Genomic DNA, 20,904 nt, shown 5'->3' with positions numbered 1-20,904 from the left:
TAGGAAAGTGGTCTCTTCTTGGGCGGCTGCCCGAGGGGTCTCAGCATTACAGTTGTGCCGAGCAGCTACTTGGTCGGGGACAAACACCTTTTGCAAAGTTCTTTAAGTTTGATACCCTGACTGAGGAGGACCTCCTGTTTGCTCAATCGGTGCTGCAGAGTCATCCGCACTCTCCCGCCCGGTTGGGAGCTTTGGTATAATCCCCATGGTCCTTACGGAGTCCCAGCATCCTCAAGGACGTTAGAGAAAATAAGATTTTACTTACCGGTAAATCTATTTCTCGTAGTCCGTAGAGGATGCTGGGCGCCCGTCCCAAGTGCGGACTTCTTCTGCAAGACTTGTATATAGTTATTTCTTACATAAGGGTTATGTTATAGTTTTTCGGTGGAACCGTGGCTATGTTGTTGTTCATACTGTTAACTGGGTAAGTTTATCACAAGTTATACGGTGTGATTGGTGTGGCTGGTATGAATCTCGCCCTTAGATTTACAAAAATCCTTCCTTGTACTGTCCATCTCCTCTGGGCACAGTTTCCCTAACTGAGGTCTGGAGGAGGGGCATAGAGGGAGGAGCCAGTGCACACCCAGAGTCCAAAGCTTTTTTAAAGTGCCCTATCTCATGCGGAGCCCGTCTATTCCCCATGGTCCTTACGGAGTCCCAGCATCCTCTACGGACTACGAGAAATAGATTTACCGGTAAGTAAAAGCTTATTTTTTATCTTACAAGAGCGGGGACACATGCCCATCTTTAAAATGTATTGAATTTCAAAGTCTGACTTTGGGAGGTAATGTTGGTCTCCTTTCAAGGACATTGGTCCTTAATGATACGGCCAAGCGAAGAAGCCCACACCCATATACTGACTAGTCCGGCAGTAGATGGTCGCATGCCTATGTGAAACTGTTTGTGCATGCTTCGACTGAGCAGAGAAGCTATCATCGTAGAATCGTAACACTAGATAAATATCAGCATCCAAATAAATCCAGAGGATAGCACTGAACAGGAGACCAGGGCAATAGGAAGCCAAGGCAACAGCTGGGACAGGATCTTGTGCGGATGCAAGTCAGCAGATCAACAGGTGAAGGGTAGCCCTGAACAGGAGACTGAAGAGACCGCGCTGACTCTGTGGACATTATGCTTTCGTAAATATGACTACATACCCAATTTATAAGGATCTTGGAAGTCAGAGTTTTTATGCAACCATATTCAAGAACAAGGATGTAGACTGAGCCCAAATATAATAGCCTGCGATTTGTTTGCATTTCTGCTATTGCGACAAGGTACCTGCTAGATTTAAATTAACTTAAAGTTATACCAGTTTCGTTATTCTTTAAAACGAACTGCCGCTTTAAATCTTGCAACTTGCGCCACAGTATCAGCGCCGATGCCCGCAAGTTGCTGGTTATTACACTAGAGCCTGAATGTACTGGTTATTACACTAGGGCCTGAATGTACATGACCATGCATCAACTCTATACATTGTAAGCTTGCGAGCAGGGCCTTCCTACCTCTGTCTGCTTAGATTTTAAGCACTGATCTCTCCGTGTGTACCCCCTCCTTAAGACTGAGCTGATAATCTTTTCTCCCTTCCGCATTATCTCACTTCCCACAATTTGATTATCTATTGATGGCACTACTATCTCCTCTAGCCCCAAGTGCGCTGTCTTGGCGTAATCCTTGACTCCTCCCTCTACTTCATGCCATACATTCAGTACCTCTCACAAACCTGTCGTTTCCATCTCAAAAACATGTCCAGGATCAGACCCTTTCTCTCCCAGGATGCTACCAAGACCCTCATCCACTCACTGGTCATCTTCAGATTTGACTGCTGTAATCTCCTCCTTTCAGGCCTACCTGACGTCCACCTTTCTCCATGCCATTCTATCGTTTGCTGGTTATCTTCCTGTCCAAATGTACTACATCCACCTCCCCTCTCTTGCAAACCCTTCACTGGCTCCCCTTCCCATTCAGAATCCAACTCAATCTGCTCACACTCGTCTTCAAAGCCCTCACCCACTCTTCTCCCTCTTACATCTCTGACCTCATCTCTCTCTACACTACCACCACTTCGCTATGCTAATGCGTGCTGTCTCTCCTACCAACTGATTACCTCCTCCCACTCCTTCTTACAAGATTTTGCACATGCTGCTCCCTATCTCTGGAATTCTCTACATCTCCCCATCCGACTCTCCACCTTTCTACAAAACTTCAAATGGGCTCTCAAGACCCACTTCTTCACCAATCTCAGCCAACTCTCCTCCTAACCCTCTTGTTCATGCTCATGGTCTACCCTTCCTATGTCACCCCCATGTGTTAGCCCTTCACCTTTTAGATTGTAAGCTCGCATGAGCAGGGCCTTCTCCCCCTCGTATGCCTTTCCTTCTCTTACTTACACTATCTTTTACTCAATACTCCCTTTCATGGCACCTAACCCCTGGTTTTCTGTATATACCTTGTACTTGTCCTATATTGTCTCAAACTGTAAGTGCTTTTTTCTTGTTTTGTGTCAGCATCCGGAGTCTTACCTCCAGTTCTGATCCCTGCGGCCTTCCTGTTAGCCGGCTGGTGTCGCTGCGGCGGATAGGAGCTGCGGTAGCTGGGTCCTCCGGTGCGGCGGCCGGGTGTCTGGAGGCCGGGTCCTGGGGAGCGGAGCATGGCAGCCGGAGGTGTCTGTTTCCAAGTGTTCTGTTGCTGGAGTGCAGTGTCTGAGAGGCTGAGGCCTGAGGTAGTGGCTGTGTGCTTATTCCACATGTGTCCTCTGTGCAGGGAGCCGCCATGTTGGAGATCAAGCTGCGCATCGCTATCGCTGTAGGGGGTACACCCGGAGCGATAATGCTTAAATTCTAAGCATTCTAGTCAGATTGCTTAGAATATCGCTCCGTGTGTACCCCCCTTATGGGCCAAATGTAATAGAGTGAGAGTTTCAGAAAGTGAGAGATTTGGTATTTAGCTTCCCTAATGGGCTAAAGTGATAACATCAGAACTTACTGTTTATACACTTGTTTACAGTGGTTTCTACACATATCAACACACCTTCGCATTATTAGAAGTCACTGAGTCATTCCATGACCACATACTATAGGAGGCATAAGGCCACAGGCCAAGGGCTTTTATATACAGTATGTCATGAATTTCAGTGGGGACGGTGGTCTCACAGTGGGTGCATTATTCCTTCTTAATATACAAGTAGTAGTTTTGACACAGAAATTAACCTTTTAGTGTCTCAATTATATTATTGTTACTAAATATTGTACTAAATTACAGTTTGATGTAAACACATCTGTGATAGGATTGTGCATAAGGGACCATGCTGTCATGGGGTCATGTACAGGACTGATGCTGGGTGGTTGCGTATGATGTCGGGCAGGATGTAATTAAGTCCAAGTTTAGCGGCTGTGCAGGACGCCAGCCGAACTTTGATATTTTTGTTTGGTTTTGTTTTAAAGGGGCAATTATTTACAAGACTAAACCATGTCTTGTAACTTATTGCCTCTTTAAAAGAAAAGTCAATGTTCGGCCGGCATCCCGCACTGCTGCCGAACTCCTGACTTCATTACATCCTATCCAATATCTGCTGTAAATTTGATGAAGCGATTGAAGAATGAAACAGGGTCTAATACATACAGTATAAATGTGAACTGTAGTTGTGTCACTCTCTGGCATGGATAAGATGTCCTAATATGGCCATGTTGAAATATATATTTGTTAACTAGGGAAGACAGGTTTTCAAAATGAAGAATCTTTTTGATTATACATAATGGGAGACTAGCAGAAACCAGTATTTGTTAATTATACCATATTATGTCACATTAACTCACCAGGGCCATTTTCACTTGTTCCAATATTGCTCTAGTATCCCACTGTCTGTCTAAAGACATTGATCAAATTATCACACCAGACTGGCATGTGAGACTGCAGCCAGGATCCAGCCCTAATAATATTACATAGTTTAGGTCAGACTTATAACCAGAATAGATGATTCAGTATTTAATCCTAGTGCTGGCAGGAACTTTCAGTTAAATGATCAAGAATTTATTTTTTTTGATCATTCACTTCCAGAGCATTGATTTTGAAATGTCAGATGCCAGCAATTTTTTTTAGGAGCCTTGGCTAACTAACTCCAGCCCCGACATAACGGTTGAATTATTATTTATTATTAATATTTTTATTATAAAATGTGGTGATAACAGTAAAATTGGCTTCCCATGCCATACACTAGCAGTAGTAGAATGATTGTTTAAGGAGGTAGTAGTTTGAGCGGAATCTGTAATTCTGTCATTAGCCATAACCAGGTTAAAACAGTTTTATCTACCTATAACAAGTTGTCCATCGAGTTCAACCTTTGTTGTGATCCTATACTGTTATGAATGTAACCAAAGCATACCTGTAGTAACTCAATACAGTTTTTTTAAAATGTTATATCCCTGGATATCTTTCAGTTAAAAATGTATTCAACCCATTTTTAAACTCAATTACTGAGTCTGCCATTACTACCTTCTCTGGCAAGGTGATCCTTACTGGGAAGAATCCCCTCTTTGGGTATTTACATTTTCTCTGACGTCCTAGTGGATGCTGGGACTCCGTAAGGACCATGGGGAATAGCGGCTCCGCAGGAGACAGGGCACAAAATAAAAGCTTTAGGATCAGGTGGTGTGCACTGGCTCCTCCCCCTATGACCCTCCTCCAAGCCTCAGTTAGATTTTTGTGCCCGGCCGAGAAGGGTGCAATCTAGGTGGCTCTCCTGAGCTGCTTAGAATAAAAGTTTAGTTAGGTTTTTTATTTTCAGTGAGTCCTGCTGGCAACAGGCTCACTGCATCGTGGGACTAAGGGGAGAAGAAACGGACTCACCTGAGTGCAGAGTGGATCGGGTTTCTTAGGCTACTGGACACTAGCTCCAGAGGGATGATCACAGGTTCAGCCTGGATGGGTCACCGGAGCCGCGCCGCCGTCCCCCTTACAGAGCCAGAAGAGACGAAGAGGTCCGGTGAAATCGGCGGCAGAAGACATCCTGTCTTCAGACTAAGGTAGCGCACAGCACCGCAGCTGTGCGCCATTGCTCTCAGCACACTTCACACTCCGGTCACTGAGGGTGCAGGGCGCTGGGGGGGGAGCGCCCTGAGACGCAATATAACAGAATACCTTAGGTGGCAAAACAGAATACATCACATATAGCTCCTGGGATATATGGATGTATTTTAATCCCCTGCCATTTTACACAAAAAAGCGGGAGATAAGGACGTCGTGAAGGGGCGGAGCCTATCTCCTCAGCACACAAGCGCCATTTTCCCTCACAGCTCCGCTGGAAGGACGGCTCCCTGACTCTCCCCTGCAGTCCTGCTTCAGAATCAGGGTAAAAAAGAGAAGGGGGGGCATTTTTTGGCAGCAAATAACGATAATAACAGCAGCTATAAGGGAATAACACTTATATAAGGTTATCCCTGTATATATATATATATATATATAGCGCTGGGTGTGTGCTGGCAGACTCTCCCTCTGTCTCTCCAAAGGGCTAAGTGGGGTCCTGTCCTCTATCAGAGCATTCCCGGTGTGTGTGTGCTGTGTCGGTACGCGTGTGTCGACATGTATGAGGAGGAAAATTATGTGGAGGCGGAGCAGTTGCCTGTGTTGGTGATGTCACCCCCTAGGGAGTCGACGCCTGACTGGATGATTGTATTTAAACAATTAAGTGATAATGTCAGCAATTTGCAAAAAACTGTTGACGACATGAGACAGCCGGCAAATCAATTAGTGCCTGTCCAGGCGTCTCAGACACCGTCAGGGGCGCTAAAACGCCCGTTACCTCAGTGGGTCGACACAGACCCTGACACAGATACTGAGTCTAGTGTCGACGGTGACGAGACAAACGTAATGTCCAGTAGGGCCACACGTTACATGATCACGGCAATGAAAGAGGCATTGAACCTTTCTGACACTACAAGTACCACAAAGAAGGGTATTATGTGGGGTGAGAAAAAACTACCAATATTTTTTCCTGAGTCAGAGGAAATAAATGAGGTGTGTGAAAAAGCGTGGGTTTCCCCCGATAAAAAACAGCTAATTTCTAAAAAATTATTAGCATTATATCCTTTCCCGCCAGAGGTTAGGGCGCGTTGGGAAACACCCCCTAGGGTAGATAAGGCGCTCACACGTGTATCAAAACAAGTAGCGTTACCGTCTCCTGATACGGCTACCCTAAAAGAACCAGCTGATAGAAGGCTGTAAAATATCCTAAAAAGTATATACACACATACTGGTGTTATACTGCGACCAGCAATCGCCTCAGCCTGGATGTGCAGTGCTGGAGTCGCATGGTCGGAGTCCCTGACCGAGAATATTGATACCCTGGATAGGGACAATATTTTGTTAACTATAGAATATTTAAAGGATGCATTACTATATATGCGTGATGCACAGAGGGATATTTGCACCCTGGCATCAAGAGTAAGTGCTATGTCCATCTCTGCCAGAAGAGCGTTATGGACGCGACAGTGGTCAGGGGATGCGGATTCCAAACGGCACATGGAAGTATTGCCGTATAAAGGGGAGGAGTTATTTGGGGCTGGTCTATCGGACCTGGTGGCCACGGCAACGGCTGGAAAATCCACCTTTTTACCCCAGGTCACTCCACATCAGCAGAAAAAGACACCGTCTTTTCAAACTCAGTCCTTTCGTTCCCATAAGTACAAGCGAGCAAAAGGCCACTCTTTTCTGCCCCGGGGCAGAGGAAGAGGAAAAAGACTGCACCATGCAGCCGCTTCACAGGAGCAGAAGCCCTCCCCTGCTTCTGCCAAGTCTTCAGCATGACGCTGGGGCTTTACAAGCAGACTCCGATATGGTGGGGGCCCGTCTCAAGAATTTCAACGCGCAGTGGGCTCACTCGCAAGTGGATCCCTGGATTCTACAGGTAGTATCGCAGGGGTACAAACTGGAATTCGAGGCGTTTCCCCCTCGTCGTTTCCTGAAGTCTGCTTTACCAAAGTCTCCCTCCGACAGGGAGGCAGTTTTGGAAGCCATTCACAAGCTGTATTCCCAGCAGGTGATAATCAAGGTACCCCTCCTGCAACAAGGAAAGGGGTATTATTCCACGCTGTTTGTGGTACCGAAGCCGGACGGCTCGGTGAGACCAATTTTAAATCTGAAATCCTTGAACACTTACATAAAAAGGTTCAAATTCAAGATGGAGTCACTCAGAGCAGTGATAGCAAACCTGGAAGAAGGGGACTATATGGTGTCTCTGGACATCAAAGATGCTTATCTCCACGTCCCGATATACCCTTCTCACCAAGGGTACCTCAGGTTTGTAGTACAAAACTGTCATTATCAGTTTCAGACGCTGCCGTTTGGATTGTCCACGGCACCTCGGGTCTTTACCAAGGTAATGGCCGAAATGATGATTCTTCTACGAAGAAAAGGCATTTTAATTATCCCTTACTTGGACGATCTCCTGATAAGGGCAAGATCCAGGGAACAGTTAGAAGTCGGAGTAGCACTATCTCAGGTAGTGTTACGTCAGCACGGGTGGATTCTAAATATTCCAAAATCGCAGCTGATTCCAACGACACGTCTACTGTTCCTAGGAATGATTCTGGACACAGTCCAGAAGAAGGTGTTTCTCCCGGAGGAGAAGGCCAGGGAGTTATCCGAGCTAGTCAGGAACCTCCTAAAACCAGGACAGGTCTCAGTGCATCAGTGCACAAGGGTCCTGGGGAAAATGGTGGCTTCTTACGAAGCGATTCCATTCGGAAGATTCCATGCAAGAACATTTCAGTGGGATCTACTGGACAAATGGTCCGGATCGCATCTGCTGATGCATCAGCGGATAACCCTGTCGCCAAGGACAAGGGTGTCTCTCCTGTGGTGGCTGCAGAGTGCTCATCTACTAGAGGGCCGCAGATTTGGCATTCAGGATTGGATCCTGGTAACCACGGATGCCAGCCTGAGAGGCTGGGCAGGGCCTGTGGTCAAGCTTGGAAACGTCTCTTCATATAAACATTCTGGAACTAAGGGCCATTTACAATGCCCTAAGTCAAGCAAAACCTCTGCTTCAGGGTCAGGCGGTGTTGATCCAATCGGACAACATCACGTCAGTCGCCCACGTAAACAGACAGGGCGGCACGAGAAGCAGGAGGGCAATGGCAGAAGCTGCAAGGATTCTTCGCTGGGCGGAAAATCATGTGATAGCACTGTCAGCAGTATTCATTCCGGGAGTGGACAACTGGGAAGCAGACTTCCTCAGCAGACACGACCTTCACCCGGGAGAGTGGGGACTTCACCCAGAAGTCTTCCACCTGATTGTAAACCGTTGGGAAAAACCAAAGGTGGACATGATGGCGTCACGTCTAAACAAAAAACTGGACAGATATTGCGCCAGGTCAAGGGACCCTCGGGCAATAGCAGTGGACGCTCTGGTAACGCCGTGGGTGTACCAGTCAGTGTATGTGTTCCCTCCTCTGCCTCTCATACCAAAAGTACTGAGAATCATAAGAAGGAGAGGAGTAAGAACTATACTCGTGGTTCCGGATTGGCCAAGACGGACTTGGTACCCGGAACTTCAAGAGATGCTCACGGACGAACCGTGGCCTCTACCTCTAAGAAAGGACCTGCTACTGCAGGGGCCTTGTCTGTTCCAGGACTTACCGCGGCTGCGTTTGACGGCATGGCGGTTGAACGCCGGATCCTGAGGGAAAAAGGCATTCCAGAAGAAGTCATCCCTACTCTGGTCAAAGCCAGGAAGGACGTAACCGCAAAACATTATCACCGCATTTGGCGTAAATATGTTGCGTGGTGTGAGGCCAAGAAGGCCCCTACAGAGGAATTTCAACTGGGTCGTTTCCTTCATTTCCTGCAAACAGGACTGTCTATGGGCCTAAAATTAGGGTCCATTAAGGTTCAAATTTCGGCCCTGTCGATTTTCTTCCAGAAAGAACTGGCTTCAGTACCTGAAGTTCAGACATTTGTAAAAGGGGTGCTGCACATACAGCCTCCTTTTGTGCCTCCAGTGGCACCTTGGGATCTCAATGTGGTGTTGAGTTTTCTAAAGTCACATTGGTTTGAACCACTTTCCACTGTGGACTTAAAATATCTCACATGGAAGGTGTCGATGCTGTTAGCCTTGGCTTCAGCCAGGCATGTGTCAGAATTGGCGGCTTTATCATATAAAAGCCCTTACTTAATTTTTCATTCTGACAGGGCGGAATTGAGGACTCGTCCTCAATTTCTACCTAGGGTGGTTTCTGCATTTCACATGAACCAACCTATTGTGGTACCTGCGGCTACCAGGGACTTAGAGGACTCTAAGTTGCTTGACGTTGTCAGGGCCTTGAAAATATATGTTTCCAGGACGGCTGGAGTCAGAAAATCTGACTCGCTGTTTATCCTGTATGCACCCAACAAGCTGGGTGCTCCTGCTTCTAAGCAGACGATTGCTCGTTGGATTTGTAGTACAATTCAGCTTGCACATTCTGTGGCAGGATTGCCACAGCCAAAATCAGTAAAAGCCCATTCCACAAGGAAAGTGGGCTCATCTTGGGCTGCTGCCCGAGGGGTCTCGGCTTTACAACTTTGCCGAGCAGCTACTTGGTCAGGGGCAAACACGTTTGCTAAATTCTACAAATTTGATACCCTGGCTGAGGAGGACCTGGAGTTCTCTCATTCGGTGCTGCAGAGTCATCCGCACTCTCCCGCCCGTTTGGGAGCTTTGGTATAATCCCCATGGTCCTTACGGAGTCCCAGCATCCACTAGGACGTCAGAGAAAATAAGATTTTACTTACCGATAAATCTATTTCTCGTAGTCCGTAGTGGATGCTGGGCGCCCATCCCTAGTGCGGATTGTCTGCAATACTTGTATATAGTTATTGTTACAAAGATTCGGGTTATTATTGTTGTGAGCCATCTTTTCAGAGGCTCCTTTGCGTTTATCATACTGTTAACTGGGTTCAGATCACAAGTTGTACGGTGTGATTGGTGTGGCTGGTATGAGTCTTACCCGGGATTCAATATCCTTCCTTATTATGTACGCTCGTCCGGGCACAGTATCCTAACTGAGGCTTGGAGGAGGGTCATAGGGGGAGGAGCCAGTGCACACCACCTGATCCTTAAGCTTTTATTTTGTGCCCTGTCTCCTGCGGAGCCGCTATTCCCCATGGTCCTTACGGAGTCCCAGCATCCACTACGGACTACGAGAAATAGATTTATCGGTAAGTAAAATCTTATTTTTTTGTCTTTTAACCCCAGAGAGTGTCCGCGTGACCTCTTGTATAGGTTTCCTAATAAACAAATCGCCTGACCGCTCCATGTATTGTATATGTGTGTGTATATGTGTGTGTGTGTGTGTGTGTGTATGTATGTGTGTGTATATATATATATATATATATGTGTGTGTACGTACGTATACATACATACATACATACATACATACATACACATGTATGTGTGTATACATACACACACATATATAAGTATGTGTGTATATATATATATATATACATACACACACACGTGTGTGTGTGTGTGTGTGTGTATATGTGTATATATATATATATATATATATATATATATATATATATATATATATATATATATATATATATATATATATATATATATATATAATATTAGGGGACAGCTTATCGGCGCTTAACCGCGATCCCAAATTGTACTAGAGTGCAGGCCAGGATGTTTATGAATGAGCAATCAAAAGGTCTCCTTTTTCTAGACACTCCCTTTAATATATTCGGGCGTCAGCTACACCTTAAAGAAAGAAGCATTGGTAAGGTGCTTCATGTACAGTGTAAAAGAAAAAGAGGATAAGGTGATTTTAAGCGACCAGTGGTGTCTTAAACTAGGAGGAGACTCAAATTAAAAGTAAAAATTTTTTTTTAATAAAATGTAATTAGCACCAATACAAAAGTAAATAAAATAGTAGCCCTTTGCAAGGAGCCAAAAAATTAATAAGAAATCACTAGAACTGCATATAAAACATAAGTTAGTATAAAATTGATAGTACAAACTTGGATAAGACAGGAGGAAAAAAATGTCCTAACAGTAAAAAATTGGAAATAAGATCAGCATAAAAAGTGTATAAATAAGGTTCTTAGCTTTTTGAGAGAGTATGTAGCATAACATCCAACGCGTTTCGTCCTATCTGGACTTCATCAAGGGGTGACAGGCAACTGGGACAGCTCATCTATATATACCTGTGTTAGTGAGGAAGTGATAGCTACATCACTTCCTGCCAATTAACCGGTATCAAACTTCATATACTGTTTAAACATATCAAAACAGAGTGACACTACTCCTACAACATAGTGTCATTATGCTGTGCAAAACCGCTTTGTAAACAACTGTTTATATGTGTTAAAGTTTGTAAAATACACTGTTGAAGTTCATAATCCCGGACTTCCTGTCCGGATCGTGGGTGACGTCACGTCCGCCCCATTTCCGGCGTCCGGCAGTCTCCATTGCGCATGCGCTGAGTGCGGGTTATGGAAAGTTAATGTCCGACGTCAAATGCGCATGCGCCTGTTCTCCCATCCGATAACAGCGGTTGGAAACGTGCACATAGTAGCGGCGGCCATTTTCTTGGAGTATATTCCCCCAGGCATCTATTTGTTCAGTCATGTGGTCGCGGCGGCCATTTTGGATGTGACAGTTCATAATGGGAATATGCTCATAACCGAAAATGAAGAGAGAAACGTAAATTCAGAAATATTATTTATACGAATGTATAGAATGTAAAGATGCCGAGATTACAGAGGAACACAGAATTTTTTTTATGTGAATTGATGAATTTTATTTTGAAACGGAATTATTTAAAATTTTTAGACACTTACCTTTTACAAATCTGTGGAACCGCCATGGGTACAATTTTCGCGCCCAGTTTTGCTAATCTTTTTATGGGAAATTGGGAAAATGAGTACATTTTTAAGGACCACCCGTTCCAACAAAATATTGCATTCTATAAACGCTATATAGATGACATTTTACTTGTGTGGGATGCTGACTGTGCAAGTTTTAAGGAATTTTTTATGTATTTATCCAATAATTCCATGAATCTTCAATTCACTGCAAAGGAAAGCACAGAGAAGATAGAATTCCTTGATTTGGTTTTGACACATACGGGCAATGAAGTGATTACGAAGAACTACATTAAGGAAGTGGATATGAACAGTTATGTACATTATCGAAGCAATCACAGTCAACAATGGAAGAATAGCATCCCCTTTTCACAGTTCAACAGAATTGCTCGGAACTGTAAGGATACTGAAGACCGAGATCAGCAACTACAGGTATACACTGAAAGATTCAGGGAAAAAGGTTATCCGAACCATCTCTTGGAAGAAGCAAATCTGAAGGCCAAGAATTTGAAGAGGAAACAACTTCTGAAATATAAATCCAAGGAAAAAGGAGATGACACAGTGCGATTTGTCACCACGTACAGCAGACATGAGAACATTATTAAGAAAACACTGGAACATCCTCCTTATGGATCCTATTTTAAATGCGTTGGATGTTATAAATGTGGCCGCTGCAATGTATGCCGGTACGTACACCCTATTAGGAAAACCTTCAAGAATACCAATGGATCCAAAGAGTATAAGATCAAGCAGTTCATCAACTGTAATACGGTGTCAGTGATTTACATGCTGGAGTGCTCGTGTGGGATGAAGTATATAGGGAAAACGAAAAGACCTTTAAAAATCCGTATTCAGGAACATGTAAGAAACATTAAAAACAAAGTACTAACACATGCAGTACCGAAACACTTCCATGCCTGCCACAACTCGGATCCTGACGAATTAACCTTCAAGGGCATTGAGCTAGTCTCATTGGGCGAGAGAGGTGGTGATCTTTCTAACCTTTTATCGAAAAGGGAAATTTTCTGGATCTTTGAACTCAACACCTTGCACCCTGACGGCTTCAATGAGGGCTATGAAATAGCCCCCTTTTTGTAACGTAAGCTGACCACACCTGTTCTTCCCACTTGGGCAACCTGTCTCTTCTTCCTTTTTGTAATTTCCACTACGGTCACTTCCCCTACCACGTCGTTATATTATACCTCCAAAAACCACGCCAATACTACAGCCATACCGCACTGGAGATGCCCAACTCCGTTCGATCTTGGAAGCCAAGCAGTGCTGGGCCCAACTAGTACATAGATGGGGAACCATCATGGAAGACTGGGTGCTGTAATTCTCTTGAGCAAGGGATAGGAGGATATTGTATTAATTAATATATACCCTCTCTCACCTTCCCATGGGAATTTCGGTGCAAATATGCTTTTAATACACACTAATTATGCTAATACCTGAATTTTGCTCATCACGAATTAGTATGTCTGCTGCTATACCAGCTCCATGTGTGAATGACTATATTCACATTCATCTCCTTGCGTAGCTGCATGCATACAAGTTGTATGACTGTAAACAATCAGCACAATTAGGCCTTATCCTCTACATTATGAAATATTTGATGTCTTCTTCCCCCTAACGTTGTAATTCTAACTATTAGCTAGGCATCTAATTGCATGGGCTGTTTAAATATTCCTATACCTGGGACAAGGGTTAATAGTAGAACTGAATAGAAATATGAAACATTCGTATAAATAATATTTCTGAATTTACGTTTCTCTCCATTTTCGGTTATGAGCATATTCCCATTATGAACGGTCACATCCAAAATGGCCGCCGCGACCACATGACTGAACAAATAGATGCCTGGGGGAATATACTCAAAGAAAATGGCCGCCGCTACTATGTGCACGTTTCCAACCGCTGTTATCGGATGGGAGAACAGGCGCACGCGCATTTGACGTCGGACATGAACTTTCCATAACCCGCACTCAGCGCATGCGCAATGGAGACTGCCGGACGCCGGAAGTGGGGCGGACGTGACGTCACCCACGATCCGGACAGGAAGTCCGGGATTATGAACTTCAACAGTGTATTTTACAAACTTTAACACATATAAACAGTTGTTTACAAAGCGGTTTTGCACAGCATAATGACACTATGCTGTAGGAGTAGTGTCACTTTGTTTTGATATGTTTAAACAGTATATGAAGTTTGATGCCTGTTAATTGGCAGGAAGTGATGTAGCTATCACTTCCTCATTAACACAGGTATATATAGATGAGCTGTCCCAGTTGCCTGTCACCCCTTGATGAAGTCCAGATAGGACGAAACGCGTTGGATGTTATGATACATACCCTCTCAAAAAGCTAAGAACCTTATTTATACACTTTTTATGCTGATCTTATTTCCAATTTCTCTGACGTCCTAGTGGATGCTGGGGACTCCGTCAGGACCATGGGGAATAGCGGCTCCGCAGGAGACAGGGCACAAAATTTAAAAGTTTGACCACTTGGTGGTGTGTACTGGCTCCTCCCCCTATGACCCTCCTCCAAGCCTCAGTTAGGTTTTTGTGCCCGTCCGAGCAGGGTGCAATCTAGGTGGCTCTCATAAAGAGCTGCTTAGAGTAAAAGTTTTGATAGTTTTATTATTTTCAGTGAGTCCTGCTGGCAACAGGCTCACTGCAACGAGGGACCTAGGGGAGAAGAAGTGAACTCACCTGCGTGCAGGATGGATTTGCTTCTTAGGCTACTGGACACTAGCTCCAGAGGGACGATCACAGGTACAGCCTGGATGGGTCACCGGAGCCGCGCCGCCGACCCCCTTGCAGATGCCGAAGTAAGAAGAGGTCCAGAAACCGGCTGCTGAAGGCTTTTCAGTCTTCATGAGGTAGCGCACAGCACTGCAGCTGTGCGCCATTGCGCTCAGGCACACTTCACACCGGCGGTCACTGAGGGTGCAGGGCGCTGGGGGGGGCGCCCTGGGCAGCAATGTTAATACCTTTCTGGCTAAAAAGAATACATCACATATAGTCCATGAGGCTATATGGATGTATTTCACCCCTGCCAGGTTTCAGAAAAACCGGGAGAAGAGCCCGCCGGAATAGGGGGCGGGGCCTATCTCCTCAGCACACAGCGCCATTTTCCTACACAGCTCCGCTGCTAGGAAGGCTCCCAGGCTCTCCCCTGCACTGCACTACAGAAACAGGGTAAAAAACAGAGAGGGGGGGCATTTTTTGGCGATATTATTATATATATTTAAGCAGCTATAAGGAAACAACACTTATATAAGGTTGTTCCTATATAATTATAGCGCTTTGGTGTGTGCTGGCAAACTCTCCCTCTGTCTCCCCAAAGGGCTAGTGGGGTCCTGTCTTCTATCAGAGCATTCCCTGTGTGTCTGCTGTGTGTCGGTACGTGTGTGTCGACATGTATGAGGACGATGTTGGTGTGGAGGCGGAGCAATTGCCGGTAATGGTGATGTCACCCCCTAGGGAGTCGACACCGGAATGGATGGCTTTGTTTATGGAATTACGTGATAATGTCAGCACGCTGCAAAAGTCGGTTGACGACATGAGACGACCGGCAAACCAGTTAGTACCTGTACAGGCGTCTCAAACACCGTCAGGGGCTGTAAAACGCCCTTTGCCTCAGTCGGTCGACACAGACCCAGACACGGACACCAAATCTAGTGTCGACGGTGAAGAAACGAACGTATTTTCCAGTAGGGCCACACGTTATATGATCACGGCAATGAAGGAGGCTTTGCATATCTCTGATACTGCAAGTACCACAAAAAGGAGTATTATGTGGGGTCTGAAAAAACTACCTGTAGTTTTTCCTGAATCAGAGGAATTGAATGACGTGTGTGATGAAGCGTGGGTTACCCCTGATAAAAAACTGCTAATTTCAAAGAAGTTATTGGCGTTATACCCTTTCCCGCCAGAGGTTAGGGCGCGCTGGGAAACACCCCCTAGGGTGGACAAGGCGCTCACACGTTTATCCAAACAAGTGGCGTTACCGTCTCCTGATACGGCCGCCCTCAAGGATCCAGCTGATAGGAGGCTGGAAAATACTCTAAAAAGTATATACACACATACTGGTGTTATACTGCAACCAGCAATCGCCTCAGCCTGGATGTGCAGTGCTGGGGTGGCTTGGTCGGATTCCCTGACTAAAAATATTGATACCCTGGATAGGGACAGTATTTTATTGACTATAGAGCAATTAAAGGATGCATTCCTTTTATATGCGAGATGCACAGAGGGATATCTGCACTCTGGCATCAAGAGTAAGTGCGATGTCCATATCTGCCAGAAGAAGTCTATGGACACGACAGTGGTCAGGCGATGCGGATTCCAAACGGCATATGGAAGTATTGCCGTATAAAGGGGAGGAATTATTTGGGGTCGGTCTATCGAATTTGGTAGCCACGGCAACAGCCGGGAAGTCCACCTTTTTATCTCAAGTCCCCTCCCAGCAGAAAAAGACGCAGTCTTTTCAGCCGCAGTCCTTTCGTTCCTATAAGAACAAGCGAGCAAAAGGACATTCATATTTGCCCCGAGGCAAAGGAAAGGGTAAGAGACTGCAGCAAGCAGCCCCTTCCCAGGAGCAGAAGTCCTCCCCGGCTTCTGCAAAGGCCTCAGCATGACGCTGGGACCTTGCAAGCGGACTCAGGGGCGGTGGGGGGTCGCCTCAAGAATTTCAGCGCACAGTGGGCTCACTCGCAGGTGGACCCCTGGATCCTGCAGGTAGTATCTCAGGGTTACAGGTTGGAATTCGAGAAGTCTCCCCCTCGCCGGTTCCTAAAATCTGCTTTGCCAACGTCTCCCTCAGACAGGGCGACGGTATTGGAAGCCATTCACAAGCTGTATTCTCAGCAGGTGATAATCAAGGTACCCCTTCTACAACAGGGAAAGGGGTATTACTCCACGCTATTTATGGTACCGAAGCCGGACGGCTCGGTAAGACCTATTCTAAATCTGAAATCTCTGAACCTGTACATACAAAAATTCAAGTTCAAGATGGAGTCACTCAGAGCAGTGATAGCGAATCTGGAAGAAGGGGATTTTATGGTGTCCTTGGACATCAAGGATGCTTACCTTCATGTCCCAATTTGCCCTTCACACCAAGGGTACCTCAGGTTCGTGGTACAAAACTGTCATTATCAGTTTCAGACGCTGCCGTTTGGATTGTCCACGGCACCCAGGGTCTTTACCAAGGTAATGGCCGAAATGATGATCCTTCTTCGAAGAGAAGGCGTATTAATTATCCCTTACTTGGACGATCTCCTGATAAGGGCAAGATCCAGAGAACAGCTGGAGGTCGGAGTAGCACTAACTCAAGTAGTGCTCCAACAGCACGGGTGGATTCTGAATTTTCCAAAATCCCAACTGATCCCGACGACACGTCTGCTGTTCCTAGGGATGATTCTGGACACTGTTCAGAAAAAGGTATTTCTTCCGGAGGAGAAAGCCAGGGAGTTATCCGAACTCGTCAGGAACCTCCTAAAACCAGGGACAGTGTCTGTGCATCAATGCACAAGAGTCCTGAAAAAAAGGGTCTCTCTGCTATGGTGGTTGCAGAGTGCTCATCTGTTAGAGGGCCGCAGATTCGGCATACAGAACTGGGTCCTAGTGACCACGGATGCCAGCCTGAGAGGCTGGGGAGCGGTCACACAAGGAAGAAACTTCCAGGGCGTGTGGTCAAGCCTGGAAACGTCTCTTCACATAAATATACTGGAACTAAGAGCAATCTACAATGCTCTAAGCCTGGCAAACCCTCTGCTTCAGGGTCAGCCGGTGTTGATCCAGTCGGACAACATCACGGCAGTCGCCCACATAAACAGACAGGGCGGCACAAGAAGCAGGAGGGCAATGGCAGAGGCTGCAAGGATTCTTCGCTGGGCGGAAAATCATGTGATAGCACTGTCAGCAGTGTTCATCCCGGGAGTGGTCAACTGGGAAGCAGACTTCCTCAGCAGACACGATCTTCACCCGGGAGAGTGGGGACTTCATCCAGAAGTCTTCCACATGATTGTAGTCCATTGGGAAAGACCAATGGTGGACATGATGGCGTCCCGCCTCAACAAAAAACTGGACAGGTATTGCGCCAGGTCAAGAGACCCTCAGGCAATAGCTGTGGACGCTCTGGTAACACCATGGGTGTACCAGTCAGTGTATGTGTTTCCTCCTCTGCCTCTCATACCCAAGGTACTGAGAATTATACGGCAAAGGGGAGTAAGAACGATACTAGTGGCTCCGGACTGGCCAAGAAGGACTTGGTACCCGGAACTTCAGGAGATGCTCACGGAAGATCCGTGGCCTCTACCTCTAAGAAGGGATCTGCTTCAGCAGGGACCGTGTCTATTCCAAGACTTACCGCGGCTGCGTTTGACGGCATGGCGGTTGAACGCCGGATCCTAAGGGAAAAAGGCATTCCGGAAGAGGTCATCCCTACCCTGGTCAAAGCCAGGAAGGAGGTGACTGCACAACATTATCACCGCATTTGGAGAAAATATGTTGCATGGTGTGAGGCCAGGAAGGCCCCGACAGAGGAATTTCAACTGGGTCGATTCCTACATTTCCTGCAAACAGGATTATCTATGGGCCTCAAATTAGGGTCCATTAAGGTTCAAATTTCGGCCCTGTCGATTTTCTTCCAGAAAGAATTGGCTTCAGTTCCTGAAGTCCAGACTTTTGTAAAAGGAGTACTACATATACAGCCCCCGGTTGTGCCCCCAGTGGCACCGTGGGATCTCAATGTAGTTTTGGATTTTCTCAAATCCCATTGGTTTGAGCCACTCAAATCGGTAGATTTGAAATATCTTACATGGAAAGTAACCATGCTACTGGCCCTGGCTTCAGCCAGGAGAGTGTCGGAATTGGCGGCTTTATCGTATAAAAGCCCATATCTGATTTTCCATTCGGACAGGGCAGAATTGAGGACGCGTCCTCATTTTCTGCCTAAGGTGGTATCAGCGTTTCACCTGAACCAGCCTATTGTGGTGCCTGCGGCTACTAGCGATTTGGAGGATTCCAAGTTGCTGGACGTTGTCAGAGCATTGAAAATATATATTTCAAGGACGGCTGGAGTCAGAAAATCTGACTCGCTGTTTATACTGTATGCACCCAACAAGCTGGGTGCTCCTGCTTCTAAGCAGACGATTGCTCGTTGGATTTGTAGCACAATTCAACTGGCACATTCTGTGGCAGGCCTGCCACAGCCTAAATCTGTCAATGCCCACTCCACAAGGAAGGTGGGCTCATCTTGGGCGGCTGCCCGAAGGGTCTCGGCATTACAACTCTGCCGAGCAGCTACGTGGTCAGGGGAGAACACGTTTGTAAAATTCTACAAATTTGATACCCTGGCTAAGGAGGACCTGGAGTTCTCTCATTCGGTGCTGCAGAGTCATCCGCACTCTCCCGCCCGTTTGGGAGCTTTGGTATAATCCCCATGGTCCTGACGGAGTCCCCAGCATCCACTAGGACGTCAGAGAAAATAAGAATTTACTCTCACCGGTAATTCTATTTCTCGTAGTCCGTAGTGGATGCTGGGCGCCCATCCCAAGTGCGGATTGTCTGCAATACTTGTACATAGTTATTGTTACAAAAAAAATCGGGTTGTTTATTGTTGTGAGCCATCTTTTCAGAGGCTCCTAAGTTATCATACTGTTAACTGGGTTCAGATCACAAGTTGTACAGTGTGATTGGTGTGGCTGGTATGAGTCTTACCCGGGATTCAAAATCCTTCCTTATTGTGTACGCTCGTCCGGGCACAGTATCCTAACTGAGGCTTGGAGGAGGGTCATAGGGGGAGGAGCCAGTACACACCACCTAGTGGTCAAACTTTTAAATTTTGTGCCCTGTCTCCTGCGGAGCCGCTATTCCCCATGGTCCTGACGGAGTCCCCAGCATCCACTACGGACTACGAGAAATAGAATTACCGGTGAGTAAATTCTTGTTTTTTTACTGTTAGGACATTTTTTTCCTCCTGTCTTATCTAAGTTTGTACTATCAATTTTACACTAACTTATGTTTTATATGCAGTTCTAGTGATTTCTTATTAATTTTTTGGCTCCTTGCAAAGGGCTACTATTTTATTTACTTTTGTATTGGTGCTAATTACATTTTATTAAAACATTTTTTTACTTTTAATTTGAGTCTCCTCCTAGTTTAAGACACCACTGGTCGCTTAAAATCACCTTATCCTCTTTTTATATATATATATATATATATATATATATATATATATATATATATATATATATATATATATATATATATATATATATAATATATATTAATTTCTCTGGCTGGGTCCACAGGTTATCCACAGGATAACATTGGGATATGCCAGAGCGACAGCGGAAATTGCACCAAACGGTCACGAGCTTTCTGGCCTCCCAGGATGCATTGGGGCTTCACCATATAATCCCGCCCACTGACTCGGTCAAATCAGTTTTTTGTTTGGTGCGGCAGGAGCCGGACCATGGTCACTGGGCTGCTGTTAATAAAGCAGCCTGAAGCTTTTATTACTTTATTTTTATAGTCTTACTGTGTTTTTTTGAGTGACTTTTCTTAACAGCGTCTTTAACGCATATTAGAAAGAGTCGCTCCAGCAACTCCCCACCGGGTCGCAACAACGCTTACCTTCGCGGTATAGTGCTGTCTCGATGGGTGTCTGTGTCGGATGATTCTAGCAGGTCCAGCAGACGTAACCAGGCTGTGACTGGAGCATGGGGAGAAGGTAGGTCTATGGATTTCCTCTTACTAGGGGTTCCGGACACAGCTACACTGTATTGGTGGAGACTACAAACAGTGTGTTGATGCCCGACCACTCTTAGGTGCGACAGCGCTATGCTTTAGGGATCATAGGCGCCAGGACTAGGTTGAGGCCGCAATCCTTAGAGTTTAAGTCAACAGGGGGAATTAGACGCTCTCCTGGCCGCCCCTCCCCCAAGTTCATGACCAGTTTCCGCTCGTCTCCCGTCCATGAACTGAATAACCTCACTTCCGTCTCAGACGCTACCACGAGGGTACTCGGTCGCAGCTTAGAC

At 45.9% G+C, this 20,904-nt stretch overlaps 1 protein-coding gene and 1 pseudogene across 1 annotated transcript in view; both read left to right on the top strand.

Annotated features, from left to right (window-relative positions):
- The window catches only part of TBC1D10A (TBC1 domain family member 10A), a 167,570-nt gene that overhangs the window by 32,515 nt on the left and 114,151 nt on the right, over positions 1 to 20,904 (top strand). The gene's annotated exons all lie outside the window — the stretch shown is intronic.
- Positions 13,074 to 13,192, top strand: LOC134948248 (5S ribosomal RNA; annotated as a pseudogene).

This window comes from Pseudophryne corroboree, chromosome 1, assembly GCF_028390025.1.
Source record: "Pseudophryne corroboree isolate aPseCor3 chromosome 1, aPseCor3.hap2, whole genome shotgun sequence".
NCBI lineage: Eukaryota > Metazoa > Chordata > Amphibia > Anura > Myobatrachidae > Pseudophryne > Pseudophryne corroboree.
The sequence above is the reverse complement of the archived record's forward strand: the minus strand, read 5'-3'. Positions and strand labels throughout refer to the sequence as shown.